Source organism: Spermophilus citellus, assembly GCF_964194105.1.
Source record: "Spermophilus citellus genome assembly, chromosome: 1".
In the NCBI taxonomy this organism is placed as follows: domain Eukaryota; kingdom Metazoa; phylum Chordata; class Mammalia; order Rodentia; family Sciuridae; genus Spermophilus; species Spermophilus citellus.
Window position 1 is genome coordinate 194879805 of NC_138182.1, and position 18139 is coordinate 194897943.

At 33.3% G+C, this 18139-nt stretch overlaps 1 protein-coding gene across 1 annotated transcript in view; it reads left to right on the forward strand.

Annotated features, from left to right (window-relative positions):
- The window catches only part of TMEM232 (transmembrane protein 232), a gene marked incomplete at its 3' end in the record, with an annotated part of 259907 nt that overhangs the window by 83679 nt on the left and 158089 nt on the right, over positions 1 to 18139 (forward strand). The gene's annotated exons all lie outside the window — the stretch shown is intronic.

An 18139-nucleotide genomic window follows, 5' to 3' on the forward strand; every position in this document is an offset into this window, starting at 1 on the left:
TTCTACATATAGTAATATGCTCTTTACAAAAGGTTAACATTAAGAAATGAGAAATAACTTTAAATTTAGTGTGACTTCCTGGGAAGAATAGTTTATGAAATGGAATTTTTTATCAATAATTTTAAAATGGCTGAAACACAAAGCTAGATTCATTTGATTTATGATTTAAATTATATGGTGTGAAGGAAAAGATGAAGTTAGGAGAATTTGTGAAGTGTATATAACCTTTATTTCCACTTCTTTTTTATTCTTTTCCCCCTAAGGACTTCTTTCCCCCATTTTTTATAGGCATCTACTGTTTCTCTCTTGTTCTTTTCCTAGCTAGAGGATTTCTCTTCACTCATGCACTCAAATTATTGTAGTATATTCTTCACACCTGATTTCTTTTATTCCAACAAAGAGTATGAGTCTTACATCTTAAAAGTAAAGGTAATTTTCCTGTGGTGTTTATGGGGGCTAGTAGAATAAAATATGCTTATTTTTAAAAAAGTACTATAAGCATAATATTAATTTGAGAAGTCCTTTTAGTTTGATTGAACTTTGTAGGTTTATTATAAAAATTATTACAGTCTATATATTGTTATAGTCTGTTGTTTATATGACTTTTATTTTCATTAAATTGTGAGATAATTGAGACTAGAGAATCTCTTCTGAATTGCATTTGTGTTAATCCAGACTCTAGCATAGTAGCAAATAATGTTGGGCAATTAATTATAGTGGATTTATCATGTAATTAAATCACTGAATTTCAGATATAATTGTAAGATTTTTGAAAGCATTGAGGGAAGCAAGATTGTCTTTCCTTAGATCCATAATTTACTGATTTGGGATAAATTATGCTGAAATGTGATTTTAAACAGTAAGACTTGAGTAATGGATATTAATTTCACTCTTTGAAAGTTGTTCACTGTTTTAAAATTACTTTCAATATACTTTTGGTTTATTTAGCACAGTGGAGACTCATTTCTGAGTGCAAATTGCTTAACCATTTCCTACTTTTCAAATTATTGTCATTTCTTGCTGCCAATTTTAAACAGATCTTTATTCTTTAAAATGTAAATTGTATTTCTCCAGTGTTTATTAAGTTGACAAATTAAAGTGGTAAGTATTAATTTATTTTGCTACTCACACTTTTATATATAATGATCATAAATCTTCAACACATGGTTTTTAGTCTACCAAGCAGACTAATCTATGAATATTAGTCCTTAATTCTTGTCTAGCTGTGTAAATTGGTGCATCCTGGCTTCTTTCATTGATCTTTTTGGGCAGCTCTCCATGGGGAGGACCTTGGCTCCCAGAAGCCTCTTGGTGTCCCTCTAGAGAGGAACATCTATCCTCTGGCAAAGTTTTGTGATGATGTTATTGTGTGTGTTTCTGAGGATATTACAATTTTTATTCCTTCTTAAATATCTGACTTTTTCCCCCCAGAAAATTTATGATTGTGTCATTCATTTGCTCATTTTTGGTCTTTTTCTGCATTTTAATCTTCCCCTGAAGAATTTATTTTGATGGTCCAGAATTTGGATGACTTCTTGAAAGACATTTTGTCTTAGTGCTTATCATCTATTGCTGAACATTGCTTAGACATCTAGGCATTCATGTGTATTTCCCTCCTTCTTAGCAGTGCCACACATGAAAGAGAGCTATCTGTGAACTCAAACTCACTAAGGATACAGAAAATCTACAGTCATTATTTTCTCATCTCTGTGAATCTGAGTGAACATACATGTTTCTAATTTTTATTAATTTAATACTAAGTGAAAGTATGATATCTAAGAATAGCAAATTCTGATTCTTTTCATGTGTATCCCTAGATAAGAGAGGCACCTATGTATTTGTACCATAAGCAATAGTGTCATTAAGGTCTTTACTTTTCTGTAGTTATTCTTCATTGAATAAACCCTCCAGGAATTTCTGGATGTCATTGTGTGTACCGTGAGATCATGTTACAGATCAAAGAGCCATTTCTATAGATAACAAGGTCTCAGCATTTGTTCTTTACATGGTGATAGAGAAGAAGGTGATAATGCCTAACAGGTGGGATGCTGTAAGGAGATCACTTTGTGCCTTTGCAAGTGGCACAGAGGAAATGGATGCTGTTTCTGCTTGTACCGATGTCCTTCCTATTATTAGTCTTGAACCCAGCGATGAAATGATAAGCTAGAATTTCATCCATGTTTTATAAGCACAGGTGGACAAATGGATGTTTTAAGCTGTGAGATGCCTTTAGAAACTTGATCCAAAATAAAGAGAATATCAGAATTATACAAACTTTTCTGTATAAGCCACAAGTGATACTAATGCCATTTGTCTCGTTGAAAATTCTGAATATTTTGAAATCCTCAATTCTCATAGAATCTTTATGATTTCTTTGGGAAATGATAGAAGTTGGTAACCTGTTGACAATTTGCTTAGATACTTCTCAAGGATGTGTTCTGATGTTTTTCTTTCTCTGTGTCAAAATCAGAGAATATACCACCTCTGGACATAAATTTTTGATCTCCTCTAGTGGTTGCTTCTACTGGGTCTTTGGCTTCCTTCAGCTACTACCAACAAAAGTCAGTACTCAACAAATGCATTGTTAAAAACTGTACTGATGTGCTTCAGTGGAGCTTAATTCTTTGCAGCATCACGGAATAATTTTCCAGATAGAGAAAATTATTTTTCTCTGGTTTGCCCTTTATGCATGATCATTAGTGAGAAGGATGAGTTCCACAAGACCTCAGGATATAGAATTCCAAAAGCAGTATTCTCCATGTGGCCTTTTCAACATAATCACTGCAAAAGATGGGTCTGACTTTCTGAAAAGTGATAGAATTGAAGATATTTTCCTCATAATCTTACCCTTCAAGTAATTTCATTTTGGGATTAGAGTGAAGAAATCAGCTCGTGGGTCATACGAACTTATATTTTATATTTGTCACTTATATCTCATGATCCTAGGTCAAAGTATTTAGTCTTGCTAAAATTTACTTTCTTTGCCTGATCCTTGTGTTAAAAATCCTATCCAGCCAGGCATGGTGGTGCATGCCTATAACCTCGGGAGGTCAGGACAACAAGGCAGGATGATCAAAAGTACAAAGCCAGCCTCAGTAACTTAGTGAGGATCCAAGCAACTTTGTGAGACCTGTCTCTAATTAAAAAAGTAAAAATGGCTGGGAATGTGGCTCAGTGGTTAACTGTCTTTAGGTTCAACCCTTGGTACCAAAAACAAAAACAAACAAAAATATAATTTTATCCATATCATAGTACTTTTTGTTTTTTAGAAAAAAATATATGGAAATATATATATATTCTGACATAATATCTCATATATGGTAAAGATCTCATAAATGTTAAAATAGGTACTATGGTTCTTAATGTGGTTGCTAATGTTATGATTATCACTAGCAATAATTTCTGTGTGTACCATGTATCATGGACATGTTTATTTCATTTATATTTAAAGATGTAAATAACACTGAGAAACATTTTAAAATGGTGTCAAAAGTCTTTTGGCATATAAAAATAAAAAAGATTGGTAGATTGACCTAGAATTCTGCAAACTTGCTGAATTCATTTTATTAATTTTCAACAGTTTTTATGATTTTATTATGATTTTCTATATACAAGATTATGCCATCTTTAAATAGAAATAGTATGACTTTTTACTTTCTAAACTCAATGACTTTTATTTTCTTTATAATTAATTGTCTTCTCTAGGACCTTCATGACACTGTTGCACAGAAATGCTGACAGCAGAGATTCTTTTTTTTTTCTTTTTACCTATACATGACAGTAGAATGTATTTTACTATATTATACATACATGGAACATAACTTCCCATTCTTGTGGTTGTATATGAGGTGGAGTAACACTGGTCATGTATTCATATAGGAACACAGGAATGTTATGTCTGATATTTTCTACTGTTTTTCCTATTCTCATCTTTTAAATCTCCCCTCCCTTCCCTTCATTCCCCTTTGTCTAATCCAATGAACTTCTATTCTTCCTTTCTCCTCACTTATTGTGTATTTGCATCCACATATCAGAGAGAAAATTCAGCCTTTAGCTTTTTGGGATTGGCTTATTTTGCGTGATGATCTCCAGTTTCATCCATTTACTTGTAAATGCCATAATTCCATTTTTCTTTATGGCTGAGTAATATTCCACTGTGTATATATACCACATTTTCTTTATCTATTCTTCTGTTGAAGAGCACCTAGGTTTGTTCCATAGCTTAGCTATTGTGACTTGAGCTGCTATAAGCATTGATGTGACCATGTCACTGTATATAATAGCTGGAATTCTTGAAGAAAGCATTCATGTTAAGTATTAATTTTGGGGTTTACATAGAGGACTTTTATCAGTTTGAGGAAATTCTATTATTACTTTTTTTTTAGTATTTTTATCATGAAAGGGTATTTATCTTTTTCATTTATATGTGATCATATGTATTTTTCCTCCAGTCTTTTAATTGACTTTTGGATGTTAAACAGATCTTGTTTTTCAGCTCTAAACTTTCTAATGGCCTCTCATCTTATTGGCCAGAAATGTATCACATGCTGACTAGAAATAGGAATGGAATTAATATGGTTGATTTAGGCAATTCAAGATTATCTCCTCGGTTTTCCTGAAATTCATAACAATCCAATACCTGAGCAAGATTTCAATTCTGTAATCGATGATAGAGAGAGAACGGGTAGAGAACAAACCAAGTTATAGAAATTTACACATATGTGCATTCGAAGTGATGTTATTTTTAAGATGTTCACCTTTGCATAGGTACAACTTATGTTCAGTGCTCCTGAATTTCAAGCATTCTGGTCTCAGTTTATGTGACATAAAAATTTCAATAAGTATAATCAGGACTGGACTGTGGTTTTATCAATACAGAATTGGGCTATCAGAAAATACAGCTTCATGACTGATTTAGCATTGCTCTACCTAGATATTTATAATATCAAAAATAGTTCAGTTCACTACTTGGCTTTTTAAAACAGATGCAATTACTGGAAAACTAAAAACAAGTTGGTAGAGTACCTAATGAATTCTGGCCTTGTGTTACTTATGAAATTGCAAAAAAAAAATAGCAATTATAAAAATGTTATTTGGGCTGGGGCTGTGGTTCAGTGGTAGCGCACTTGCCTGGCATGTGTGAGGCCCTGGGTTGGGTTCTCAGCACGGCATATAAATAAATAAAGGTCTATCAACAACTAAAAAAAATATTTATTTTAATGCTATTGAAGTTTTTCTGTAATAATCATTTTTACTTGCTGTATGATCAATTATATTATTTCTCAGTACTTGTTTTGGGATATGTTTACAGATTTCCCTTTGACATCTTTTCTGATGCTTTCGTCCATGTCTTTTAGAACACCTATATGTTAAAAATGAAGAATTCAGAAATCATCATGCAGCTTTTCTGCTTTCCTTTGGATATAGGTGTGGGTCTATTTATTAAATCATTTTGCTCAGTATATCATTCTTTATTTCTGTCAATCTCTTTAGAGAAAAAAATCTATAATTTTCCAAAGAGGTATCACCAATGTCACAATTTCTGCAAAAGCCTTGCACATTTGAAGCAGTCTCTCAACCTGCTAATACAGATGGCTTGTATTTAAGAAAGCCAAATGCTACTCTTTAAGAATTAATTAAGCCTTATAAAGTAAAGGTATCCTCTGTCATGCTTGAAATATTAAAAAAATAGTAAAATATTCAATTGAAGTCAGGATATCTTTATCATAAAATATTTTTAAAAAACTTTTTGGTAGATACTATTATATGTCCTAAGGAACAAAAAAATAATATAGTCCAATTGAATATAGATATTTGATATTTATTCTCTCTGATACTCATATTTTTATTAGATGCTGTGAACATGTAAAAAATATACATAGACCAGAATAAATGATTTACTAAATTTTGCAACCCTTCACCCCAAGTCTTTAACCTCTCCTAATACCCCAGCTTATTGCTGGCATGTAACCTCATGTTTCTCTGAGCTTCCTTTTGTACTAATAACTTTATCACATGATAGCTTGCATTTTGAATAAATGTTTTATATCTCTTTTAAGTTATGAACAAATATTTATACATGAAAGAAAAATATATTATGTAAGACAAAACAACATTTTTCTCTCTGACATAAACAACAAGCAATCCCAGTTTGGTTGGTAGGGGGTGGGGAGCGCATAAGGAGTTCTTGGAGCAGGCTCATTCTCCTTGTTTTTCTGTTATCCCGAGGGAACAGCCATGTTCTGCTGTGAGAGTTCATCTACCAGAACACTTTCCAGACAGTAGAAGGAAAGACAAAAAAGGCGACTATTCATCTCCTACTTACTGTCTTCTCATAGAAATTATTGCATAGCATTTCTTTTATATTCTCATGGTCTTAAGTATAGTGATACACTTAAATGTGGTGTATAAATACACTATAGTACAATATTAAGGATAGTGATATCCACACTTAATGGGAATATTTTTTAAGCAAAGTATCACTAAGTCAAGCTAAAAATTGTGATTCAGATTACTAAGAAAGAAGGTGATAAATTATATTTCAAAGAAATGAGCTATCTGTGCAAAGCTTAGTCTACCAATTTTTATTCTTGTTCAGGGCAAAAAAAAAAAAAAAGATGTATTTAAATGTCCCTTGCCTCACACATTACCTAACACATTGCCTTGCTCAGAATAGACACACAGACACTTAGTAAGCATGTAGAATATATAGTGAATAAAAAAAGGGAAAGGACATTATAATGCTTGTAGAGATTTTACTATGAAATAAAATTTCCAATTCCAAATGTTTTTTAAATACTCTGTGAGTATATAAATGATCCATTTATTTTCATTATTTTTTTAAATTATCTAGCACACATTTGTTTAATCTTAAAGATAGAAGCTGTCAGTTTGTTTATGCATAACAAATGTTACAATGTGAATTTGAACATTCAACACTCTATATTAATGGCCATAGAGCACCAAAGAAATTTTTTAGAAAACTTTTAATAAATATATATATGATTGATTAAGGAAGGTACGATTTGAGCTTTAGTTTGAAGCGTATATTTTTTTAAGTCAAAATTTGGAAAAGGGGAGAAGATGAAGATAGGAAGAAAGAGGATGATGGGTGCTAAATAAACATGAAAATTTAAGTGGCTGTTGAGGAAACCCAGCTGCCTGCAATGACATCCTGGTTCTAAGATCTAATGTTTGATGTATACAATAGCACTTGAACTTCAGGATAAACCTGTACTTCTTTATACACATTGAAAATCTTTAGTAGCACTTGACAAAACTGTCCCATGAGAAAAATTCATCTGGACACCAAACTATCTAGACTTGCTAAGTAAACTCATCCTTTTCTTATTTTAGACATTTGGAACCCTGTTCACTGAAAATAGGGCTTATCATTGATGACTATAGATTCCTACCTCAAAAATGTCATTGAGTTTGTACAAACCTTTCCTGCTTTATCCCTAGGAGCAGAGATTTATTTACAGAAATATTAGTAACATTTAAGTTGACAGGGAGCTATCACCTCATAGAATCTTTTCAAGGCCTTAAGGAAGGACACTAGGGACATCTTTTCATAGGAAAATGTCTTTCAAAACCTTGAAAAAGTAAGATCTTTTTTAGTTTTTAAAAAAGAAGTCTTCAAAACTAATCTTTACCACTTATAAAATCTATACCTTCCTCACCCACAGTGTGAAGCACCTTTAATACCAGCAACTCATAACATTCTTTCCATCCAGTAATCTGTCCATCAAGTTTATGTGAAGTAAACTAAGCTAAATATCTGCCAAGGTGTCAGGTAGCTAAGAAAATACTTCTAATATGTTGAGGTTAACTATAGTTTGCAAAAGTAGTTATAATAAAATTGAAGAGTAATTTAATATGATTGCTCTTGAAGTGATTTCTGAATCATGATGAATATGTTCTTCCCTCTTGAAAGTATTAAAGTGGTTCTAGTTGTACATCTCATAATTAAAAATTATTTATTCTGAATATTCTCATAATAAACTTTTGAGTATAATAATAAAATATATATGAATAAAAGGAATATTTACTTTATATACAAATTGTAACTTTCAATGATAATATGGAAGGGCTTTTGACCCGCTGCCCCAGGTCCATGTTACCTTTATATACCTGCATGTCTGCCTGTATACACACACACACACACACACACACACACACACACACACACACACAAACACCATATCTACCATTAATTTAGTATTAGAATGTCCTGGGAAAACTAAACTTCTAATATCATATTTTGGAAAAGTTGGAGAACAGTTCTATATATTGCAATAAATTCACTCCTATTTCCCTAACTTGGTATTCAAACATAGATTACTATATCTTTGGATAGATATACATGTATAAATCCCAATTAAAATACTAACAGATCAAATCCAGCAGCATGTTAAAAGAATAATATACCATACATATTTATAGCATTAACTCTAAGAATTACAGTATACTTCAAAGTTAGGGAATCTAAATTTCATATAATTTATTAAATATAAATCAATTAATATATATTAAAATATCATTGATAATTTTAAATCACATGATTGGTTAAAAATAGATAAAAACAATAGGATTAAAATTATAAATCTAAGTACTTTCTCAAATTACCAGTGTGTTTATCAAAAACCAAATCAACATCATACTTAAGCATGAAAAAATTCCCATTTTTTCCTGACTACATTTTTACTACATTTAAGAGAATTTCTATATTATCTGCTGATTTTTAAAAAACACATTCTAGATATTCTACCCAATGTGGTAAGACAAGAAAAAGAAACAAGTATAATATTGGAAAAAATATTTGTGGATGATCTTGATGTCTGCTTTGAATATCCAAGACTGAAATTAATATTAAAAGTGGAAAGTTACATGAAACATATTATTGATAATTTCCTCTATATCAACAGTAACAAAATAGAAAAATAATTCACAAAAATAAACTACTGACAGCAGAAGCAAAACAAAATTTCAAAGAATGTGTGTTATAAAAATGTTTTATTTAAAAGAGATAAAAGAGGGTTGAAATAAATGAATATGAATTTTCTTATTTTCTTCCCAAGTTAATCTATAAATTAAATGTATTTGCAATAAAATTGTCAAAAGAAGTAGAAAAATTAAGTTTATAGACAATCTGGAAGAAAATGGGCAAGAAAACTTCAGGAAAAAAATGGGCAGTTTCTTAAATATAAAACTATAATATTTTAGTCCATATGATAATTGTAAAATAATGGGCTAACATATTTTCCCAAATAAAATATAAAATTATCTATATTTATATTTAAAACATGATATTCACCTTTTCCATATTTTTGATGTATAGATACATTGGTGTATATGATGAGTTTTAATTTCATAATTTTGGAAATATTAAGCACTTTTCATCATGCAGGTATATATTGAAATTGATTATAAAGTATCCCTTTATATTTAAACCCATTATTTGCATATGCAATTGGAATATGCCACATACTGGATTCCAAAGGAAATTGATATACTGTCATATTCTATGCAAAACTATGAAGTACAGTATAAAAATAGGTGATGATTCTGTATTTTTGTGAACACTGAAAACAAATTAGCAAGTCACAAAACAAAATAAATATGAATCCCTGAACAACAAACCACCATACAAAACTTTTAGCAAAATGATCCTTTCAAGAAATTCCAATATCATACTTTATCCATGCAGTAAAAGTATCTTGCCAAATGTTAGTTCTCAAACTCAGGAAAAAGATAAAACACTATAACAAAAATTTGTATTTTGATAAATATTCTATCAAATATTTGTTAGATAAATAGTTAGATAAAAAGTTAGATAAATCATGATTCCAAAACGTGAAAACTCACTCTTATCCCTGCAGTAGCAATCCATAACATTCTTCATTGCTGACTTTCACTGCACTATGACTTGGGTCACCAGAGTCTCCACAGAGCACATTGCTATTATTAACATTAAAGACATCTCTAATTCCATTTAAAATGATTCCATTACCACTTTTGTTTGTTTTACTCCTCTGTATAAAATTTAACACACTCTAACTTCAGTAATAATTTGAGTCTCAATCATCATTTGTCATGCTCACTTCAAATTTGGGACATAGTATTTATTCATCTCACTCATCCCTCCTACAAAAGCTTTGTTTGAGTGATATTTGCATACTCATTTATAGCAGCACAATTCACAATAGCCATACTATGAAGTCAGAGTAGGTGTCCATCAGTGGATAAGTGGATAAATATACATATACACAACGGAGTTTGTTCAGTCATGAAAAAGAATAAAATAATGTCATTTGCAAGAATATGAAGGGAATCCAAGACCATTATTTTAAGCAAAATAAGCCAAATTCAGAACATTAAGCAAAAACCCACATTTATGTTTTCTATCGTATGTGGAAGCTAGAGAGGAAAAAGGAAAAGAAATCTGGAGTTGTGGGGTGGGGTGGGGGTATCTCAAGAAAATGGAAAGGAGATCAGTAGAGAAAAGTGACCAGGGGTAGGGAGGAGAGGAGGGAAAGGAGAAGTACTGGGGAATGATAATGGCCAAACTATATTGTTATGTTTTGTGCATGAACAAAACAGAACAACAAATCCCACCATTGTATATAATTGTAATAAAATATGGAAAAATAAATAAAAAGCCTTATTGATTGACACATCTAAGGGTAGCAATTTTCTGGTCAGTTTGACAGGTAGTTAATTCTTTTCCTATTTATGTATGTTATATGATGCTTTCTTCTGGAGTTTTTCTGCCATATCATAAAAGATTTCCCAGAAGACCCTAGAAGACTGTGTCTTGCATGAAATTGACAAGACTGTTTACAGGGGTCACCATTAGCTACAAGGAAGCCTGGGAGAGCAAATGTTTGGTGAAAAGAGAGGCATTTGTTCTGACCCATGAGAATTGATTCTCAAGTATGCAAATAACAATAATAATGACTTCTTTTAACAATTAAAAAAGATGTCAAGTTTGTGATATCAATGCAACATACTAATGCAACAGTAATATATTTCACTATCTACAAGATGTGTAATAGCCATAGTATTAGCAATCTGAATAGTCATAGTATTTATACTTTTGGGGTGGACATTCTTGTTCGATGACATATCAAATGCCAGAGGGGTTTTGTATATACTTGATATTCATAAAAGTCTAACATTAGTTTGATTCTTAGCATTAGTTTAAAAGTTGTATATTATTTTATTTTCATAATCACCCAATGACTTTTATGCTACTTTCAACTTACCCATATATAATATGTGTATGTATATATTTTAATAAATATGAAGCTCCATTATGTTGACAACTTCTGTCCTTATCATTTAAAATTGGTGAATTGCCATTTTTGGGATATTGGATTATTCTAATTATATTTGTCTAAAACCACTTTTTCAACTTTTTATAACTTTATAATTTTCCCACTGAAATTGTGTGGCTGTTTCATTTCCTCTAATTTCTTATTTTCTTGATTTAAAAAAAAAATAGCCCTCAGCAGCTCAGTTACTGTGTTCCTTTAAGGGTGTTATAATGTTAGATTTGATCTTAATGCATCTGATTATTGTTCTATAGTACTAATAAAGTACTACAGAACAATAAGTCTTAAGTCTCAAGATCTATGAGGAGTAACAAAAATTTGACCTTTGATTACCTACCTAGTTTACGGCTCATTACACTTGTAAAGTGTCCACTAACAGGAGGTGGATGCTATGCTGTGTCTTCAAGGAAGGCATGCTGATCGGCTTTGGCCTTTGATGTCATTTGTCTCATTCATAAGACTGTTTTAGATTAAAATACTTCTTGGTTTACATTTGTGTGTGTAATTGTCTGTATGTGTATATATGTCTATATTTATATGTGGGCATGTATGTGAGCATATATATATATGGAAAAAAAGGTGCCTGTGCTGAAATTTGATAAATGTAGCATTTCAAACCAATAGGGGAAATAATGGATTATCAATAGATTATGTTTTGATTATTAATTATCCATTTAACCTTTTTAAAGTTAATTAGTTAGCACACACCATACCTATACATAAAAAGTTTAAAAAGTCCTCAGAAATTAAAACCTTTAAAATAACCAGAATAAAATATAGCTCAATACCTTTTTGACCTCTAAGCAAACAAGATTGACTAAATAAGAGAAAAATCACAGTTCTTGAAAGACATGATGAGAAACAACTGCACAAAGATCATAATATCTGTGCAGAAAAAATGATAAAATTTAAAATTCAAATGAAAGTTGGAAATCATATATACATGTTATAAAATAGAAATGATGGTGATACTGAATGAAATACCACTTGTAATTACTACTGCCATCCTCAGCCTTCAGTGTGGTTTCTGAACTTTTTAGATGGCTGAAACTGGACCAAAATTAAATCCTAACTTGACCTGTATGTCTCTCTACACTGATCCTTGTGGTGGAATGTGAGCTACTTACAGGTTGACCTACAAGTCCCTATTTGGAACATCAAACACATTTCTCCAAATCTATAAACTTCACTGAGAAACTCTTTGATATGAGTTGGTCGAATCTCTAGGCCATAGCGGGGTACCTTCCTCTTTCTTGTCTATGTTAGTACTTCAAGGTGAGCTGAGAAGGGCCTGGAGCTGGACTTTCCAGGAATATGGCCTGAGATCAGTGCTTCAGAGAGAGCAGGCTGGGTGAGGGATGCTTCAGGCGCTCTTTCCTGTTTTTTATTTACTGAAGCCTTGGTTGAGCAGGGCTGCAGGAAAGGCAGAGGGGAATAGTTTCAGTTCAGAATGAGTGATAATAGCTGGAAATTTTAAGTATGAGGTGAAGGAAGAATAGGTTCTCTGGCCAAATACACTACTCACTTGTATTTCCATTTTTCCAACCGTGAGTAGGAACTATACTTTGTGGTCTAATATTAGTTACATTTAACAAATAAGTGAAAATAAGTTACATTTAACAAATAAATGAAAAGTTGACCATTTTTACTCTGTTAACATCAACACTGCTTCAGCAACCAAGGCTTAATCTGTGGTCTGTAGAACACTACTATTAACTCTAAAGGTCAGAACTCACCCTCCAAATTTACTTGAGGATTTTCAGAAAGTCCAAAATAATCAGGATAATGGGTTACCAGCATTTGGAATTTTTTTTTTTCTAAAAAATGTTGTTACTCTTCTCAAGATGTTTTGTTGTCATTTCTATGAATGAAATAATCAATCTAACCCTGTCCATATTTAAACTAAAAGGATCTACCACCTTGTTCTGTTTATTTGCTGATATTATCACTACTATGCCTTTAGTTGAGAGAGGCTGAAATAACATGCTGGATTAATCAAAATGCTTTCACCATGTAAGATCTTCACCTACTTAAAAATAGGAGTTGAAAATAAGGGAGTTGAAAATTTTATATTTGCTTTTGAAATATGAACAAACAAATTATCCCATTTGATTCAATTGTCTAAAACCCATTGACAGCTGAACAGAGGGAAAAGATCCATGAACTAGTAACAATGCAATATTTCTTAAGTATTTAAGATACTAAAGTTAATCCCAACATGCCATTTTAAAAAACAAATTTTTGTAACAATGTATCTTAGTACAGAAAAAAAGGGATTTAGGCTTCCTGTTCAAATTAAGAAACTGATATATATATACATCAATAAAAATAACTCACTAGATACTTGTAACTTCCTATGTTGTATGATGTAAAATTATATTAAGATCCTTCAGTGTGCTTCAGAATAATTTTTTTTCTCATATTTAATATGATCCAGAAATGAATATTAATATCCTAACACCACATTTCTTTTTACCCTCCCATCCATTAAGAGTAACTTGATAATATGTTCATAGATAGAGAAATTTCTAATTTGATCTAATACATTATTCCTGCATTTGTTCCAGACATTTCTTAAGATTTTTGAGTGAAGAGCTATTTCAACCCTATGGTGTGATTTATGTAAAGATACACACACAAACGCACACACACACACACACACACACACACATCATTTCACATTTTTAGTACTTACCTTTAATAGTCGTTATAATCTTTTTTAAAGAAATATTTTATGAGTACAGCCTGAAAACTATTCTTTTAACAGATTTTCAGTGTACAATGCAGTATTGTTATATATAGGCATAATGGTGTACAGCAGATATCTAAAGTGTATTCATTCATCCTATATAACTAAAAGTTCATCTTTAATAGTCATTGTATTCTTTCGTAAAATATATTTTAGGAGTACAACCTGAGAACTACTCCTTTAATGGAGTTTTACGTTTACAATAGAGTGTTATTATATATAGGCACAATGGCTTACAGCAGATCTCTGAAACTTATTCATCTTGCATAACTGAAATTTTACAGCCATTGAGTAGCAACTCTCCCATTAGTGCAACACTTGGTAACCAACATTCTCCTCTTGGCTTCTTTGAGTTTCACTGTTTCAGACACCTCATATAAGTGGAATCATGTAGTGTTTGCCCTTCTGTGACTAGCTTAATTCACTTGCCTTGATGTCATCAAAGTTTATTTATGTCATTGCATATTGCAGAATCAATGAACATGAGAATGCTAAAATCTGTCAAGAACCAGGTTCTAATTCATATGTATAAACATCCAGAAGTAGTATAGCTAATCATATGGCATTTGGTTTTCATTTTTGGAGGATATGCCATATTGTTTTCCATAGTAGCTGACCATTTTGCAATCCCACCAGCAGTATAAACAATTTCTAACTTCTTTACACCCCTGCCAACACTTATCTTTTGACTTGAACATCTTTTCATATACCTGTTGGCCATTTGTATGTGTTCTTTTTTTTTTTTTTTTACTTTATTGCTTTGGCTACTGGCAAAGCTTTTTTTTATTGGTTGTTCAAAACATTACAAAGCTCTTGACATATCATATTTCATACATTAGATTCAAGTGGGTTATGAACTCCCATTTTTACCCCAAATACAGATTGCAGAATCACATCGGTTACACATTCACATTTTTACATAATGCCATATTAGTAACTGTTGTATTCTGCTACCTTTCCTATCCTCTACTATCTCCCTCCCCTCCCCTCCCATCTTCTCTCTCTACCCCATCTACTGTAATTCATTTCCTTCCTTGTTTATTATCCCATTCCCCTCACAACCTCTTGTATGTAATTTTGTATAACAATGAGGGTCTCCCTCCATTCCCATGCAATTTCCCTTTTCTCTCCCTTTCCCTCCCACCTCATGTCTCTGTTTAATGTTAATCTTTTCTTCCTGCTCTTCCTCCCTGCTCTGTTCTTAGTTGCTCTCATTATATCAAAGAAGACATTTGGTACTTGTTTTTTAGGGATTGGCTAGCTTCACTAAGCATAATCTGCTCTAGTGCCATCCATTTCCCTGCAAATTCCATGATTTTGTCATTTTTTAGTGCTGCGTAATACTCCATGGTGTATAAATGCCACTTTTTTTATCCATTCATCTACTGAAGGGCATAGGGGTTGGTTCCACAGTCTAGCAATTGTGAATTGTGCTTCTATGAACATCCATGTAGCAGTGTCCCTGTATCATGCTCTTTTTAGGTCTTTAGGGAATATACCGAGAAGGGGAATAGCTGGGTCAAATGGTGGTTCCATTCCCAGCTTTCCCAGGAATCTCCATACTGCTTTTCAAATTGGCCGCACCAGTTTGCAGTCCCACCAGCAATATGCAAGAGTACCCTTTTCCCCACATCCTCGCCAGCACTTGTTGTTGTTTGACTTCATAATGGCTGCCAATCTTACTGGAGTGAGATGGTATCTTAGGGTGGTTTTGATTTGCATATTATCACTATTTGCGGATGACATGATTCTATACCTAGAAGACCCAAAAGGGTCTACAAAAAAAAAAAAAAAAAAAAAACTACTAGAACTAATAAATGAATTCAGCAAAGTGGCAGGATATAAAATCAACACACATAAATCAAAGGCATTTCTGTATATCAGTGACAAAACTTCTGAAACGGAAATGAGGAAAAACACTCCATTCACAATATCCTCAAAAATAAAATAAAATACTTGTGAATCAACCTAACAAAAGAGGTGAAAGACTTATACAATGAAAACTACAGAACCCTAAAGAGAGAAATAGAAGAAGATCTTAGAAGATGGAAAAATATACCCTGTTCATGGATAGGCAGAACTAACATCATCAAAATGGTGATATTACCAAAAGTTCTCTATAGGTTTAATGCAATGCCAATCAAAATCCCAATGGCATTTCTTGTAGAAATAGATAAAGCAATCATGAAATTCATATGGAAAAATAAAAGACCCAGAATAGCAAAAGCAATTCTAAGCAGGAAGTGTGAATCAGGCGGTATAGCGATACCAGATTTCAAACTATATTACAGAGCAATAGTAACAAAAACAGCATGGAACTGGTACCAAAACAGGTGGGTGGACCAATGGTACAGAATAGAGGACACAGAGACTAATCCACAAAGCTACAACTATCTTATATTTGATAAAGGAGCTAAAAGCATGCAATGAAGGAAGGATAGCATCTTCAACAAATGGTGTTGGGAAAACTGGAAATCCATATGCAACAAAATGAAACTGAATCCCCTCCTCTCGCCATGCACAAAAGTCAACTCAAAGTGGATCAAGGAGCTAGATTGCTAGGAGCCACAAGCAAAATATATGATGTATGGCACCTTTGGTTGTAAAGCCAGCTAGCCACTGAGGTATTATTATGCTAAGATTTACATTCATATGCAAATTGGGCTCCTGCTGTTCACCTTGGCCTACTACTGGACTCATGTTACGGGGACTCATGGAGAGTTCCCATTGGTTGGGGAAGGATAGTAGGAGGGAATTCTGGGGGAGGTCCGAGGACCCCGGGTTCCGGGAGACGCGCGGTTCCGGTTAGACGCCCGCGTGGGAGGACCGGTTTTTTTTTGCTTGCTGGCGCTGAGAGTGTTGGCGGCTTTTTCAAAATAAAGTTTTGTTCCTGCTTGAGTGGCTCGTGATTCTGTGCCCAGCCAAGACTGCGGCATTTGGCGGCCCGGACGGGAACGCCTGAAACTTAGAGGTGAGTAAAACTGCTCGCCCCTGAGGGAAGGCGACAGAATGGGTGAACATTTAGAAAAACAATGTGTTCTTGTTTTGATTTATTTTGTTTTTATTTCAAGCTCCCTAGCCCTAGAATTTTCTCAGGCGAACTGGGAAAAATGGTTGGCTCAAGGTTTGAAGTTATTCGGCCCTGAGAAAGAGAAAATTGATACAACCATTGTCTGTTCCGTTTTTGTTTCATTCTGTTTCGGCTTTGTTTTATCCTATCTTATTGGGTTACGTTACCTTTATAGTAGATTAGAATCCAGTAAAAAACAAACCGAAAAACTGCTAAGTAAATTGTTAGAGGTCCAGACTATGGTAGAAAAAACGCTAGGTCAAGCAAAAGAGAAGGTCTCTCAAGCTAGTCAGACAGAGGAGAATTTAAAAAAAGCAAGCTTAGAGGAACAGCAGCCATCAGGTGGAGAATTACAACAGGAGGTTGCTACCAACTCCGTTCTATCACCAGAGGGCGTAACTCAACCAACAGCTCCATCTACCGCTGAGCGGCCCTCAACTCCCGTAGTTGATGGACGGAATTCTGAGGCAGGACCCCAAAGATTAGCATGCCCTGTACTTGAGCAGGCAGGAGGGCAACGAATTCACCGTGCTTTAGATTTCAAAACAATAAAGCAATTAAAGGAGGCTGTAACGACCTATGGGCCGCAAGCTCCCTTCACAATAAGCATGGTCGAATCTGTTACCAACTTGGACATGACACCAGCAGATTGGGCTAACATGTGTCGATCTGTGCTAAACGGAGGACAATATTTGTTATGGAAGGTTGCCAATGAGGAATTTTGCATGGAGACAGCTAGGCGAAATGCAGAAGCTGGTTATCCTCAAAGAAATATGGACATGCTATTGGGAAAGGGACCATATGAGGGTCAAAGACAGCAAATTGAATATGACCCTGGCGTATACGCACAAATTGCTGTAGATGCAGTTAGGGCATGGAAAACTTTACAGGGGCATGGAGACTTACAAGGTCAATTATCTAAGGTAATACAAGGAACTAATGAACCTTACGCTGAATTTGTAGATAGACTTATTCAGTCAGCCT